Source organism: Tasmannia lanceolata, unplaced genomic scaffold (assembly GCF_043159265.1).
Source record: "Tasmannia lanceolata isolate RefF3 unplaced genomic scaffold, GAP_Taslan_0.1 ptg000008l, whole genome shotgun sequence".
NCBI classification, from domain to species: Eukaryota; Viridiplantae; Streptophyta; class Magnoliopsida; order Canellales; family Winteraceae; genus Tasmannia; species Tasmannia lanceolata.
The window spans coordinates 57,965,088-57,980,642 of NW_027518685.1; positions in this window are offsets into that span (position 1 = coordinate 57,965,088).

The following is a 15,555-nucleotide window of genomic DNA, read 5'->3' on the forward strand; positions in this document are numbered from 1 at the left end:
TGCACCTTTTTACTAGCAATAAAGTCTAAGCCATAAAAGGTTTCAGCTAGCATTGTAGGGACAGGATTTCTCCCCTCATTTATCTGATCTATTATTGTCAACAAGGTGAAAGGAGCGGCACTAGAGTCTCTGCGAAGGACATGACGTCAAAGACAGCAAATATGGTTGCTCATTTTCTTTGGAAAACCGTACAAATACGGTGTCTCATTCTGGTGTCTCGTTTCCTCTGGGTTTGTATAACTACAGTGTCTTGTTCTCTTTGGACCTATACAACTATGATATCTCATTTCCTTTAGGCCCGTACAACTACGGTGTCTCATTCTTATCGAGTCCGTACAAATACGGTCTCTTAGCCCTTCGAACCCGTACAAATACGAGGTCTCATTCTTTTGAATCCATTCAAAATGATATCTCATGTCCTTTGAACCCATACAAATATGGTATCACATTTTATCTGAGCCTGTTAAAAAATGATGCTTCGTTTTCTTTAAAAATCTTTTGAAAGTCATCTGTTATTCTCTCTAAGACCATTTGAAAATGGTGTCTCATTTCCTTTGAAACCGTTCAAAAATAGTATTCCTTTACCTCTGAAAATCCGTTTGAAAATGGTATCCCATTCCTTCATTGCCCGTTCGAAAACGGTGCCGCATCATAATCATCTTTTGTTCTGGATTGCAAGATTTTTGCACCCAGAGTGAATCCGATTCTCCATTATTCTAAACTGCCATCTCATGGTGTTTAGAATAGATGATTTTTTATTACATTCTAGGACTTCGTCTAGGATCTTGCATTAGGTTAGGTTGCATGTGTTTGCATTTAGGGTGCATTTTGTGTAGAGAGTCCTCTACTGATTAAAGTTGCGCAAAATAGTGTTGTCACTTTTGCTTTGGTATTCGACAACTATGTCATCTCTACCAAAAAGGGGCATCTGTAGACACCGCCATTTTGCTCCACTTTAATCAACAAAAAAGTTAGTGTTTTTCTATCGGTTTTCCAGTGTTTTCCATTTTCATATCCGTCTCTTATATTTTCTCAATCTTCTCGGTCATTTTAGCCATGTTTCGCGTTTTCCCGCTAAGTGTTGAGAAGGGTTATTCACAAGAATCTAAACAAGAGAGAATATGGACTCATTTAGTGGGCCCATATTGAGCATTTTGATTAGATTTGAGTCAATAAAGAGGGCCTACGAATTGTTTCGGTAAAGATAAGTTCTGAGATTATTCGGATCCAGTGTGACGTAGGGGATCCCATCAATTTACTTTGTGATCCACAGGATCAAGGGTTCGGATCATATATAAGATCATTTTTGGGGCATAGTCTATGCTTACACCATGGCCCACCGAATAAAAAGTTTGGATTACATATGAAGTTAATTTGGGGGCGCAATATTGATTTAAAAAGTTTGGATTACATATGAAGTTAATTTGGGGGCGCAATTTGATTTATCCTGGGGTCCCATTAATTGGGCAATCAGGATCACCTTATGTAAATGATTTGGAGAACAAATCAATTCACGTTGTGGTTCGGATCATTCCACTAAAGCAATGAGGGGCGCAACCGGTTTACGTTTTAGCCCATCAAATGGACGATTTGGATCAACGTATGTAATGAATTTAAGGGGGCGTAACCCAAATTACATAGTCGCCCATCGAATGGATGGTTTGGATCAGCCCATGAGTAGCTTTTGGGAAGACAATCAATTTCTGTTGTGACCGTCAAGTTGAAGAATTCGGATAATCCTTGGAAATGATTTTTAAGGCATAACTTATCATTTGGAAATGGTTCAGCAGGGCACGCCCAACTTATGTCATGATCCGTCATCCGTCAAATGAATAGTTAGGATCATCATTAGGAGGTAATCACGACTTTACAAGGAGCATCTAATTGGACGGTTTGGATCATACTTTGGAAATGGTGCAGAAGGGGGCAGGCCCAACTTGTGCCGCGGCCCACTAAATAAACAATTTAGATCAACTCACGGAATTGAACTAAGGGGCACGGCCCATTTATTTTGCAGCTCATCAAGTGGACGGATTGGATCATTTCATGCTCTATATTGTAAAAACAATACCCATGCATGATGACACCATCTGTTGAGATATATGCATGCATACATGCATGCAAAAGATATTACAAGGACACCCCCCATGCAACCTATAAGACCACGTATAATAATGTTTCCCATTCAAAAAGATGATAAAAAGGCATATGTACATGCATTGAAAGGTGGCAACAAGAGTTTTTCTAGAAACTTGACTTTTATGGAAAATAGGTGGAGCCCACGGATTATACCAAGAGAAGAATTTGACATTACAATGAATGCTAAATAGCCTTTCCATGGAGAGGTGTGGTGCATGTTTATCCGAATTCTAAAGAAAGGAAAGAGACACTACATCACCCATGTTTATCCGGGATCGGGCGCATTCGGCATTGCTAGTGGGCCCCATGTTTAAAACAAAAGTCAAAAGTCCATTCTTAAATGTGATTCGGTCGTTGTTGGGGGCAACATATGAAAGCCATTAACACGTGCATATGTGGGGTCACATATATAAGATGCGCCCCACTTAGGAAATACGCCCACCTTTTTCTTTTTCTTTTTTTTTCTTTCCAGGCATACCAATTTTCCATCCTTCAAAAAGAGGCAAGAGAGAAGCTTGGAACAAAAGCAAGTTATGGCATTCTATTTTCGGGTCTCGGATCTTAAATCAATTTTGTTTCTTTTTCCCAACATAGAAGCTTCTAAATCTCGGCAATTTTCTCTTTTGGAAACGCCAGTTAATAAGCTAATCTCTTTTTAAATAATAGCAATTTCTCTCATTCTTCAAGAAAAAAGACCGTATTCTCTCTTGCTATTATTATGGTAGGGGATTCTTGTTTTAAGCCAGCACTCTCTTTGGAAAGAAAAAGAAGAAGATGGCAAGCATGTCAGATGGGGGGAGACTTTCTTTTTTCTCTTTTTGTCTCATTTGTGATTATAAAGCCAAGAAGAGGAGTTCTTTTGGATGTCTCTCTCTCTTCCCCTAGAGGACCGGTCCAATTATCTATCTCATCTCTCCATTCCATGCTTTCTAAGGCCAGTGATTGTTTTTAGGAGTGACTCTCTCTCACATCCGACCTTAGGTTGGTGAAACGGAGCCTCTTCATGCTCGAATAACCCCATGGCTCTCTCACCTCTCTAATAATCTCACATCTCTCTTACAGCCCCCTCATAACTCTCTCTCTAAATACCTTTCACATCTCTTTAAACTCTACCCTCTCTCATCTCTATCTCTCACAAATCTCTCTCTCATATATCTCTTCGATTCCTTCATCCATCTTTCTGCAGGTCTTCGCACATAGCTTCGGTTCACAACTTCATCAAAGGGGTTTTCTAAAGCTTATTAAAGGGTGCGACAAAGCGTATACCTCGGATTTACGCACCCTAGAGACAAGGAGCGCGATCAACGGTAGGTTCCTTCATCTTTGTAAGATCAAAAGTAGAAAAGCATGCTTAGGGCCATTTCTTCTTTGTTTTCTTCATGATTTCTGTAAAAGCTACCATGCATGATTTTGATGGGTCAGTTTATTCAATTATCAATTTTGGTAAAAAAAGAAATCGTTATATGAGAAAATTGGGTATTTAACCGATTGGGATATCTAGTGGCTTTTGAATCATTTTACAAAGTGAGTGTTTTAAAACCAAGGGTTTTTTGCAAAGCTATATTTTCTGAGTTTTAACGTGGTTAAAATAGCACCAAAAATCTAAAAATTCCGGTAGATTTCATTTGTTTTGATGGCTCAAAATTTCGTTTAAATAATACTCGGAAATAGGATTTTGATGGTCCTAAAACTCGTTCATATAACAAAACAATTCAAAACTGATTGAAATTTGTTCCTCAGGATATTTTTAATGTTTAAATATCATACAAAACTTTTCAAAGTTTTGGAGTTTATTTATTATTTTTACTGGAATTGTTTTGATAAAATCACTGATTTTCATGTATATGAAGGACATATCATTAAACGAACTTCTTAAAAGCTGAAATTTGGTAGCAAGATGAACTGACCAGAAAGAATCATATTGTAAATTTCTCAGGAATTTTGGGCATATTTTAATATTTGTTATTGATTTTTAATTTCTATTACCAGAATATGAATATATCTGTTAAAAATAGACAATTATCGAAATAATGTCTGAATGTTTTCTCATAATTTTCTTTTTGTTCGATAATGTTCTAGTAAAAGTTTGGTTTGATTTGGAATTAATTGGCTATATTTGTTAGTGTAATGTCATCAATCTGACCCGAAAGTGAAAAATCAATTAAAAATCTAATTTCAATCTTTAAAATCATGAAAAATTCAAGCAGAATATATTTTTCAAGAAAACATCATATCCTAAAGGTTCTGGAACAGATAAATTAATTATCTATAGGCTTATTTGTAAAATCATTAATCTGATCCAATTGTAATAAATTCATTTAAAAATCCAAATTAATTCAAAGCACCTTGAAAATTTTCAGAGAACTCCAACTTTTCATCATGTATTCAATCACTAAGCCATCTGAAATAGAGATCTTAGGAATAATAGATTTTCATTGTAAAATAACATGCTAGGATAATTTAGATGCGGAGATCGTAACCATAATCGTATACTAATTGCGCTCGATCCAGCATAATTGGAGTGCGTAAATTATAGTATGTTATTGACTCCGAGGTCCACTGTCCACGAAAATCCTGAGAAATATGCCAGGCAATAATATACTATAACTTACGTGCTAAATTATACGAGGGTTGAGAGCAAGATTACCTTCCATGGTTGCGATCCAAGGCTGAAGCTTGCGAACCATAGAGCCTTTGGTATTCTTTATATGTTTAGGAATCGAAAATTTTTGAAATAAAAAATCATCAAGTTCAACAAATTGAACTAGCTCACTCCATGTCTTTGGAACCGTTGGATTACGGCTTCCCATCGTAGGAACCATTAGAGTCCCATTTAGGAACACTTGTGTCATGTTGTATTCTAGGTTTTAGGGTGTCCTAGAGTTAGGGAGTTCAGCCTCATCACGACCGATTGCTATTATTATCAATTGAGTCATAGATCTAGTTACACTACTTATCCCTTTTTCCCATAGGACAAGTCTAGTTACCTAGGATGTAAGTTAACCTGCATTAGTCTAAGGGACAACTTGCACTTAGATATGATCATATAGCATCTTAGATGAAGTCCTAGGATAATAAAATCTTCAACTTGAACTAAATAATTTCTCTTAAACTGTTAAAACAGTCAATTCAGTCTAGATTGGTGTCCTAGATGAGTTAGGCATAAGTAGCTTAGTTTAGGTGCACCGAACTACGTCAACTCTGATCCCAGTGAGGCTTGGGTGCGTAGGCAGCTTGGATGCTTGATGGCATACTAATCACGAGTCGGCTCCACACATAAAAATAATTAAATCACTTAGGACTTTCCATGAAATTAGAATTTTAGGAGAACTTTCACTTAGATTGAATTCAAACAAATTAAGAAAATCAAGATACACGTATAGGAATTACACTGAAATTAGATCTTAGGATGCATGTCATGTAGTTCGCACATTAATATAGAGTTAAATGAGCTATTTAAAAGAAATTCAAAAGAGTTAACTTTTGGAATTGAAGACTGATTATTGGGCAGGAATGGTGCATGTGGTGGTAACTCCCCATACCTTCCATTCTCGTAACTAGGTAACGAGTCTAGATTTCTGGTCAATTATGGGTTCTAGATCCCTAATCTAGGTGGCGACTCTATCACTCTCTTTTGCGTGGAATTTGGATTACCTTAGTGATCCCAAGTTCACGGAAAAGATGAATTAAATCACACCTTGCTAGGCTCGGCGACTTACCCCTGCCCTTATGGGTACTGGGTTGCACGTTTGTTTTGCACACCCTATGGCTTGGTTGCTGCCTGCTTGGTTGGGTAATTAAAATCAATAATAAAAAGCACACGCCAACCACATGGGTACGAGAGACCAAGAGAGAGCGTGGCGGCTCGCGCCCCACCCCTCTCGCGGGATCGGGTCCCACAGTCGTTTGTTCCAAATGATGGGAATGCCGTGCTCCCATGCGATAGCAGCCATGAGACTGGACCAACGAGACCCATACAGTTACTGTGAGGAATGGTATCATGCCGATACGTATTGGAGGACTTACGATGGAGCAATTTATCCCACGTTAGACCAATCGCAATGGCCGGAGCCTACCCATCCTTTGCCATTGGTATTGCCGCCAAAATCAAGACGACAGCCAGGCCAACCGAAAAAAGTGAGAACGGAGAGAGGGATGCAAACAGGAGTGCACCATAAGTGCGGTACTTGCGGTCAACTTGGACATAATAAGAGATCGTGCAAGAATCCGCCCATTGTAAGTCCTCAGCCAAACGCGGTCCCAATCGGGCCTCCGCATCATTGGGAAACCAGTATGTAATTTTTTAACTTGTGTTTTCTCTTATATTATGATCCTCGATACAATCCGTGCCCCAGCTTTAAACTATTCTTGTAAATTTTATTGCAGGCCCGTCCTATCCCGGCTGCCTCTGTTCTTTTAAGTACGATTCTTTTTTTGTATTTTTGGGATCATTTGAATTGAAGGGACTTGGATTTCGTTGATAGAAACTGTTTGAGGGTCGTCATCTAAACGCAGCTCCAAAACTTCTGGTCTAAGGACCAATGAACCACTGCGCAATTCAACCAGTGAGGATTCATCTGAAGATTATGAAGTTATATGGGAATGGCCTAGCATTATGTGTAGATATGTTTTTTGAGAAATTTTGCTGTTTTATACCCTATAATGACATCCTTCAATTTGTACCTAGAAAATGGTTGATTATATAACAGCTCCGGCGTTGGATTTGCGAGTAAGAAAATTGTTTACTCTATATATTTCTCTCCATGAATGAAGTTTGCAACACAGGTTTCATTTTAGATGCTACTTTCATGCCATTTTCAAATGGGGTATCCTTGATCTTAATTGCACTGGGGGCAATTATGAAGCCAAATTTTGTTCTGCCTAAACTGGGTATCCTTGATCAAGCACACTCACTGTCAATAAGTATAAAGCTATAGAAATATAAAGCTCAAAAAGTATCCAACCATCATATAGCAGCTATAGAAATATAAAGCTAATACAGCCCAAAACATCCACAAAGAGACTCCGAATATAGCAAAGGAGTCGGACCCAAAAAGAGAGCCATCAACAAATAACTGCATCAATCTACTGCTCTGGAGGAGGTTGTGGCGGATAAGAAGAAGAACTGCCCGGGTGCTGACTCGACGGACCACCGGAGAGGTACTGATAAAGGGTAGAGAACTGGGCGTCAACGTGAGTGGGAGCGACTGGAAACGAGTAGACATCTCTGTGTCAACATGGGTAGTGAGCCGCTCAAACTGCGTGGTCATAGATCGCTCAAGGGCCTCCTGCATGGCTGCGAAACCCTGAGAGAAATCCGAAGAGGCATAGGGCGCCGCAGGGGCCTCAGTGTCCGGAGCCTCCTCGTCTTCTTCTTCATCAGGATCTACGGATCCTAATCTAGCAGAGTGGAGAGAGTATCTCGACTCATGACTTTGTTTGTGTACCTAAGGACCGATCGTAGGCATTGAAAGATGGACTATGGCCTAATCTAGACACAGATGGGTATGTTATCCTAATCTAGGCTCACACACGTGGTGCACGCGTGTTCGAACTATATACATGTGTGGGGTAATCTAGGGGTAAGGCCAAGAGTTCCCTTAGAGCGAATTCGTGCTCAATATATTGTACCAGTGTCCGGCGTATCAGCACGTGAACAAGAGATCCGTTTATGCACAATAAAGGAACTAGGCGAAGAGTGGAATGCTTCTCTAGCACAGAGGCACCAGGTGATGAAATCCCAGTCAACCATGGTAGATAACACTCCGCGTTCCTAAAATAGGAAGTGTGTGAATGTGAGATGCAAGAGTTTAGATGCAAGTGATATAAGTGTATGAAATAAGTTTGCGCAATCTATGATGCCTTCAGGTTTTGTTAGATTAAGTTTGTGTATGATGTGATGAGAAAATAAAACATATAAACTAATCTATCAAGCATATAAGATATAAGATAGAGTTTTCATGAGCCAATTAAAATCAATTCAAATGAGTTATCCTTTGGAATTTTAATGAAGTTAGGTAATCCACAGCAGAGTCGCCAAACTGTGGGAGAAAGAGTGGTGCGGATGTTGAAATGGAAAGTACTAATTTCCAGCCCTTTCTCTCTCTCTTTATTCATCGTTTGCACCGTAAGCTTCCCTAAAAAAATTCATTGTATCTCTATAGCCATCTCCTTGGTGCGTGGGTCCACTGACTTCTTGTGGAAGGATTGTAGACATGGATCAGACAACCACGTGTGGTGCAGACTATGAAGGTAGCACCGGAAGATTTACAGCGAGTAGTTGTTATGATGGCAACAACAAAGATCTAGTGGCTGGCAAGGGATGTGAGGTGCTATGGCGGAGAGGGCACCGATGGTTCAAGGCTGTAGGAAGAACATAAGCACAAAATATACTTTACCTCTTAGAACCGTGGTAATCTAACATGGTAGCCACAAATTATTTCTTGAATTTGAGCTCGGATTTAATATTTGACAATGTATCTACAAGTAGGGCTAGGCTAGATGAAGAAGTCCGAGAAGAGTGCAACTTTAATGTAACTAAGGTAAATGGAGATAAAAACAAAGGATTTGTAATGAATGGAGGAAAATGATGTGGTGAAATTGAAGATGGTAAAAAAGACGACGGATTGTGTTTTCAGCGGATTGATTGGGGCCCGACGAACGGCTAGATCAGCCGTCCGCAGGAGAACGGAGTCACAAGGGTTGTGTTCAGCGAGAGGTCGGATCGACCCGCTCTGATACCATGTAGAAAATAAAGATTTCTATTATTCTTGGATTTCTTAGATGTACAAAGAACCCTAATGTGTGTTTATATAAAACACCCATAGGGTTAACATAGAAAGAGATCATGATAAGAAGAGAGAGTCGGAGAGAGATAAACCTAATCTAATTCACTTTCCTAATCTAACTCAACTACTCAATATAGCCCAATCAAATCAAATATGAGGAGATTAGATCTTGATCTGATTTTATTCTCTAATACTCATAGAACTAGTTGCAGACTTGTGCGATGCACAAGGCGAGAAAGAGATAGTGGACAAAAATCAAATTAATTCAGAAAATTCAATAAAATAAAACTTGAAATACATAAAATCTAATGGATTCTAATGTGTAGCTTGAATCTTGTGAATTGATACGCTTCTCTTTCGTGTACAACTTAAAGCTCAGTGGCATATTCTTACCTGGATGGATGGCAAACAGAAAATCCCATATAGGCAACAGTAATAACATGATGTCTAGAATTAACTCCCAGAAAGCCATGTAAGCACACCAAAAATATGTAGAAATCAAACCTTATCTCGAGTCTCGACAAACCACAAAAAAATAAGAAAAAAAAGCCAACTTACTTGCAGAATATGTGCTTTAAAATATCTTTTTTGGGAGGTCTCTATGAAAATGGCTCTAAGGAAAAGCATGCATTGTTGTTAAATCTCAGGCCGTAAATAATCTAGGTTGGCATTAAAATGGCTCTAAATGAACAACAACTAAGAAAACATTAGCTTGATTTCATGATTTTCTATATCAAAGGTTCTACCTTTGGAATGGCTGATCCCGTAGTGGAGCTAACCCAATCTTCAGTTCTCCTGTAGGGAACCAAACGAAGCAACAAAAGAAAAAAATCATGTAATAGAAAGAAAAAAAACCAAAACGGGAAAAGGGAGTACAATAGAGGGAGAAACCCAAAATAGAAGAACGAAAATAACAATTCATATAGTCTATAAAAGAATTGAAAGAGAGAAATATAGAAGAAATCATAGGACTTGTTGCCAGAAGGGAGTTGGCAACGTGTTGCCAGAAGGGAGTTGGCAACGTGTTGCCAGAAATAAGAGAAGAGGGCAAGGGCTTGAGGGAGCTCTAAGTTGCTTAAAGAGGGCAAGGAAAATGAAAAGACTAGGTTTTCAGCGAAGATCTTGGAATCAATGAAGATCATGTGTATTGGTCATATTTTCATCAAATTTTCAGGACTCTCCTTTTCGGGCATATTTTTATCGCAGTTTTTTTGGAGGATGGACGTATTACAGATTTTCAGGACTCTCCTTTTCCCAAAAATATTGAGGGAGAGAGAGATGGAGATGTGAATCGTCCTTCGTAAGAATTAAAAAAAAGACGAAATGATGCAATAGGAAGGTGAAGCGATCTTTTTTGTAGATATCTCTTTCCTAAAATGAAGCACCTTAATATGGTGGTTTTATTTGGGGAAATGGGAAATGTTATATGATATATTTACCCCCCTTTTATTCTCCGGGCCACCCCCTGTGTAAAAATAGTAGTCATAAACACACTATAGGGGTGTCCCAGTGAAGAAAATGGAGTCAATAAGAGGAGATTATCTAGGAATTGAAAGGTTATCTACATTTGGAAACGTACATGTGCGAAACATGTATGCAAATGAATTTCAATAAAATTCATTAACAGGGTTCTATTAATATGGAATTAGAGGATGCGAATTTGGTTTATGTAGACATTTGAAATTCTCAACGACACGTAGGACAAAAATGCCAATATAGCAGGAGGAGAGGCTATCCATATTTCTCTACAAAATCAGAAAACCCCAAGTTTTTAGGGTACATATCAAACTAAAAAACTTTTGAAATTCCATATATAACGTTTGCAAAGAAAAGAAGAAATTCCATATTTTTAGGCATTTCTTATCATAATTTATGGCTATTTATATTTTCAAAACGAAATGTTTCTCTTGTGCAGCCAAAAAATATAGATGATAGTAATCCGCCATGAGATGATCCTATTGTTTCTTCATCAGATGATCCTAATATTCTATTCCATGGAGGTTTCTATCATACATAGGGTTAGGATCATCTTATGGAGAAGATTTTAGAGACGACCAAAGGGGGACAAATTTACATTGGAAAAGTCGTGGAGATTTTATATAGACAGGCTTTCTATGATAGGTAGGATGAAAAATCAGCATGGATAGAGGAGAAATTTTTGGAACTGAGAATCAAGAAGATTTTAGAGAGTTTTGTAATCTGACATATATCTCAAGCTAGAGTAAGTAGGAAAATTTTTAGTTTTATGCATTTTTTATTGAAGATGGCACGTAGATTTCAAGCTAAATAAGAAACGAAATCTATTGAAATAGAGAAACTAAATTAAACATGGAAGACGAAACGATCTGATTGGATTTAGGGCCATTACAAAATCCATGTATCCCAAAATTTTAGCCGCAATAGGAGCCTCTCTATTAAAATCGAATTAATATAAAAACGGTATACATAGGGTGATATAGACGCGGGATATAGAATGGCTGACACGTGGCAGCCGTGCGTTGCACGAGAACAAAAAACAAAGAAAAACAACAATCCAAAAAGGAAAAACTAACAATAATCATCGTCATAAACATAACATCTATCTTTATTAAAACAATAGAGAAGGAAACTAAAAAAATCAAGAGGCAGAATCTATTCACCTCTACCCCAAGGAAATTCGTTATGTCTGCAAATAATAACTAAAATAAACCAATCAAAACTAAAACAACATTATGAATGGGACTTGAAACAAATATATCAGTATTGACCTTATACAAACAAAGTGAATAACATAGTAAGAAATAATCAATACCTTTCAGTTTATACATGGTAACTGTCAATTAGACACATCAATTTAGCATTTACAATATTTTTTAGAAGCAGTTCCTCCATCTATGGTTTTTTTAATGGTTCATCTATAGTGATGTGATTAACAATGGTAACTACTGCTGAAATGAAAGTCTGCATTTGCCCCCTTTTAATTTCCCAAACTAAAGAGAAATGAATTACACCCTTGAAGCCTTAGTGTGAATTTTCCAGTTGGATGACATGAAAACTAAAACATACAGAAAACTGTTGAATTAAAAGCTCTCTTATTTTTACTTGTTATTAGTGGATGGCAGAACTTTTGGATGGATGAAAATCTTCATTTGTTCCCATCTTGCTAAGCCACCTCAACACCTCTTAGCTCCCTAACAAAAAATACACACACACACACACACACACACATATATATATATATATATATATATATATAGGAAGCTTGAATCCAGAGGTGTATGGACGTGAAGGACTGCAAAATTTGAACCTCAGAAAGGAAAATCTACTTGAGGAGTTGTTGCTCTTCTTCTTCAAACGCTCTTCTTCAAATTTGACCCAGGTTCTTTGTTCTTCTTCATCAAACGATCTTACTTCTTATTATACAAATATCCACTGGAGAGCCTCACTTCGGGAAAGTTTTTAGTTTTTGTCAAATCTACAATGAGGATAAGCACCAATAGAAGCAAAAAATCATTCAATGTATGCCAAGAAGCATAAATTACTGAAGATAACGTTTCAATAGAAAACTGTAGTTGCATTGATTGAATTTTCAAAAGAGATTGCACTAGTAGAAATGAGATCCCACAACTAACCATTGTTCAAAATCTGGCTTTCAGACTATCAATATCCCCTAAATTAGACAAAGACAATAAGAAACAACATTACTTTGAATGACACTCAAACTAAATACCCATTACAATGCACCAATTTGGAAAAAGAACAACCCATAAGTCTCAATTTTTCGGCAACATAAACAACCCAGAAAATCTATGAATCTTTTTCTGTGAAGAAAACAACAACAAAAAATCTTCAATTTGTCAAGATAAACAACAACAAGATTCAAGGTAAAATCAACTCACAAATCACATATATATTTTTTTAAATAAACAACTCAAAATCATAGATTAAAAAAAACAAATCCAGATAAACAACAAAAAATTCTTTATCAGGATAAACAACCAAAAAAATCTGAAGAAAAATGGTTGGAGCAATTAAATCTATTAATGTAGAAACCCAATTAGCTAATGAAACTCCAAAAATGAATTTCAGCAAAGCAATTCCTAATTCCACTGAAAAAGTTGCATAAAAAAGGATGGAAAAAAAATCAAATTCTATCATCAATAGTAAGCAATTCAAATTTCCCTAATTCCTTTGAAAAACAGATTAGTTGCATAGAAAGAGTTATGAAAAAAATCAAATTCTACCAAAAGTGTGAAATTAAGACATAAGATCTATCTGGAAGAAGAACATGAGAAATACCTGATATCAGAGTTCTTGAAGTAGAAAATGATGGAAAGCTTGGTTGCTTGTAGAAACCATAGTTGCAAGAAGAAGAAGGCCAGCTTCACCTGTTCAGTCAAAAACTCACTTTAAACAACCATAGTAAGAAAAAATTGCAAAGATGATAATATTATTATGTAATTAAGGAGGCTAATCAGGGTTATTATTTGCAAACACCCTATATGTTTTTTATTTTGAGAACCGATCGTGAATCCAAAACGTCTCTATAGTACTGTTTACTTTTATGTGGATTTACTAGATATGGTTGGATTTGGTGGTGGAAGGAGAAAATGAGGGGGGAGAGAGAAAAAAAGGGACGTGAGAGAGAGAGAGAGAGAGAGAGAGAGAGAGAGAGAGAGAGAGAGAGAGAGAGAGTTTCTGGTTTTGGGTAGAAGATTGGGATACAAATCATTATTTGTTTGCAAATTTATTGTTGGATATATATGAAAGGTAGGTTTAGTGGAATATGGAAAGTTGGTTTAGTGGAAGATGCTAAGATATAGAAATTCATTACGCTTTAGTGGAATGGTTTCGAGAAATATTTGCAAAGATATGGGTTGCATAAGGTAATATACGTGAGAGAAAGCAACATTCTTGCTAAAACAATGGGATATATAGTGGAGATTTTTTCTCCAAAAAATAGAAACAATTTTGCTAATATACGTGGGATATTGAGAGAGAGAGAGAGAGAGAGAATTTTGCTAAGAAGGAGGGATATGGTGGAGATTTTTTTCTCAAATAATAGAAACAATTTTGCTAAAAATGTGAGATAGTAGCTTTTTTCTCCAAAGAGTGCAAAAAGGTGGGATATAGTGGAGATTTTCTGTTTTCTTTCTTCGTTTTGTAATATACGGAATGCATACGCACTACCACGTGGCACTTCTTTTTAGACTAAAAAATAGGATTTTAGGGAGCCACAAAGTATCGCTTCCCAAGATTCTCATCAATCCGCTTCTCGCCGTATTAAGTAGGCGAGAATGAGAAGCGTTGCCGAACACGCCCCTAATTGCACGTTAATTGCGATTTTAGAAATCTTTGTAATATACGGGATGGAAAGGGGATGACATGTGGCAGCACCACGGCTTAGAGGATTCCGCTTTACACACACACACACACACACACATATATATATATATATATATAGAGAGAGAGAGAGAGAGAGAGAGAGAGAGAGAGAGAGAGAGATGTGTTCGACCTCTAGTGGCAAGTTTGGGTGAAAATTTGTGTAAATTGTAATATAAAATATTCAAATTGTAGTTTACACAATGCATAAGAAAGACAAGACACCGAACTGAAAATAAAAGTAAAATACCATAAAACAAAGGAAATTGCTCTTTATATCTGAAATGACCGCAGAAAGGCTTAACAATTCAAGTTGACGTTCAAGTGGCACCATACTAGAAAAAGACCAAAACACACTCTTCTTCTCTTAATTTTTCTGTTTTTCATCTCCACCACGGCCAACGACCATCCTTGCAACTTGAAAGAGGAGGATAGAGGCAGAGGAAGAGGAAGAAAAAGGAGAGAAAGAAGAAGAAAAAAGAAGAATCAACACCAGAAAAATGGAAAAAAGAGGAAGAAGAAGGAAAATAGAAGAATCGGCAAAATGGAAGACACTAGAAATAAAAAAAGAGGAAGAAGGGAAAGTCGATCGGGGTCGAGTTGTGTCGGGATATTGTGGGGTCGTGTCAGGAAAAAATATTGGTCATGTTAGAAAAAGGAGGGTCGTGTTGGAAAAAAGTGGGATGTGTCGACTTGACGTTTTGCCGACATGACTCTAAATTTTACTAACACGACCCCACTTTTCATGACACGACCTGACTTTTCACTGGCACAACCCCAACTTACACCGACACAACTTTCATCAAGTTGACCCAACTTTCACTGACTTGACCCCAAATTTCACCATTTTACACTGAATTGAATAGTTAGATATGATTTTTTACATTAAATCTCGTTTTCACTGTTGATTCAATTCATTTGTGGAAGGATTAAAATAAAAATAATGGTGTGACTTACAGGTAAGATGGCTGGAGGTTGCCGATTTCCCTATCTCGACAGATGTTGCTTGCAAGAACAGCACAACAACACAAAATGCTAAGAAGGTAGATCGCCTTGCCATGAAGGCAATGTTTAGAAAGGAGTAAACACAGCGATGTCACAACAGGAAGGTGACAACCTAAAAAAAACCTAGTTGTAGTTCGTCCGAAAGATGAGAAATAAGGAAAAATGATGTAAAACCACCACGAAGGGCAATTTTCTCGTTTTCTCGTACAAAGCAATTCCGACCTCAACTCATAATATCCCGCCATTCGGCTGTCATTTTAGA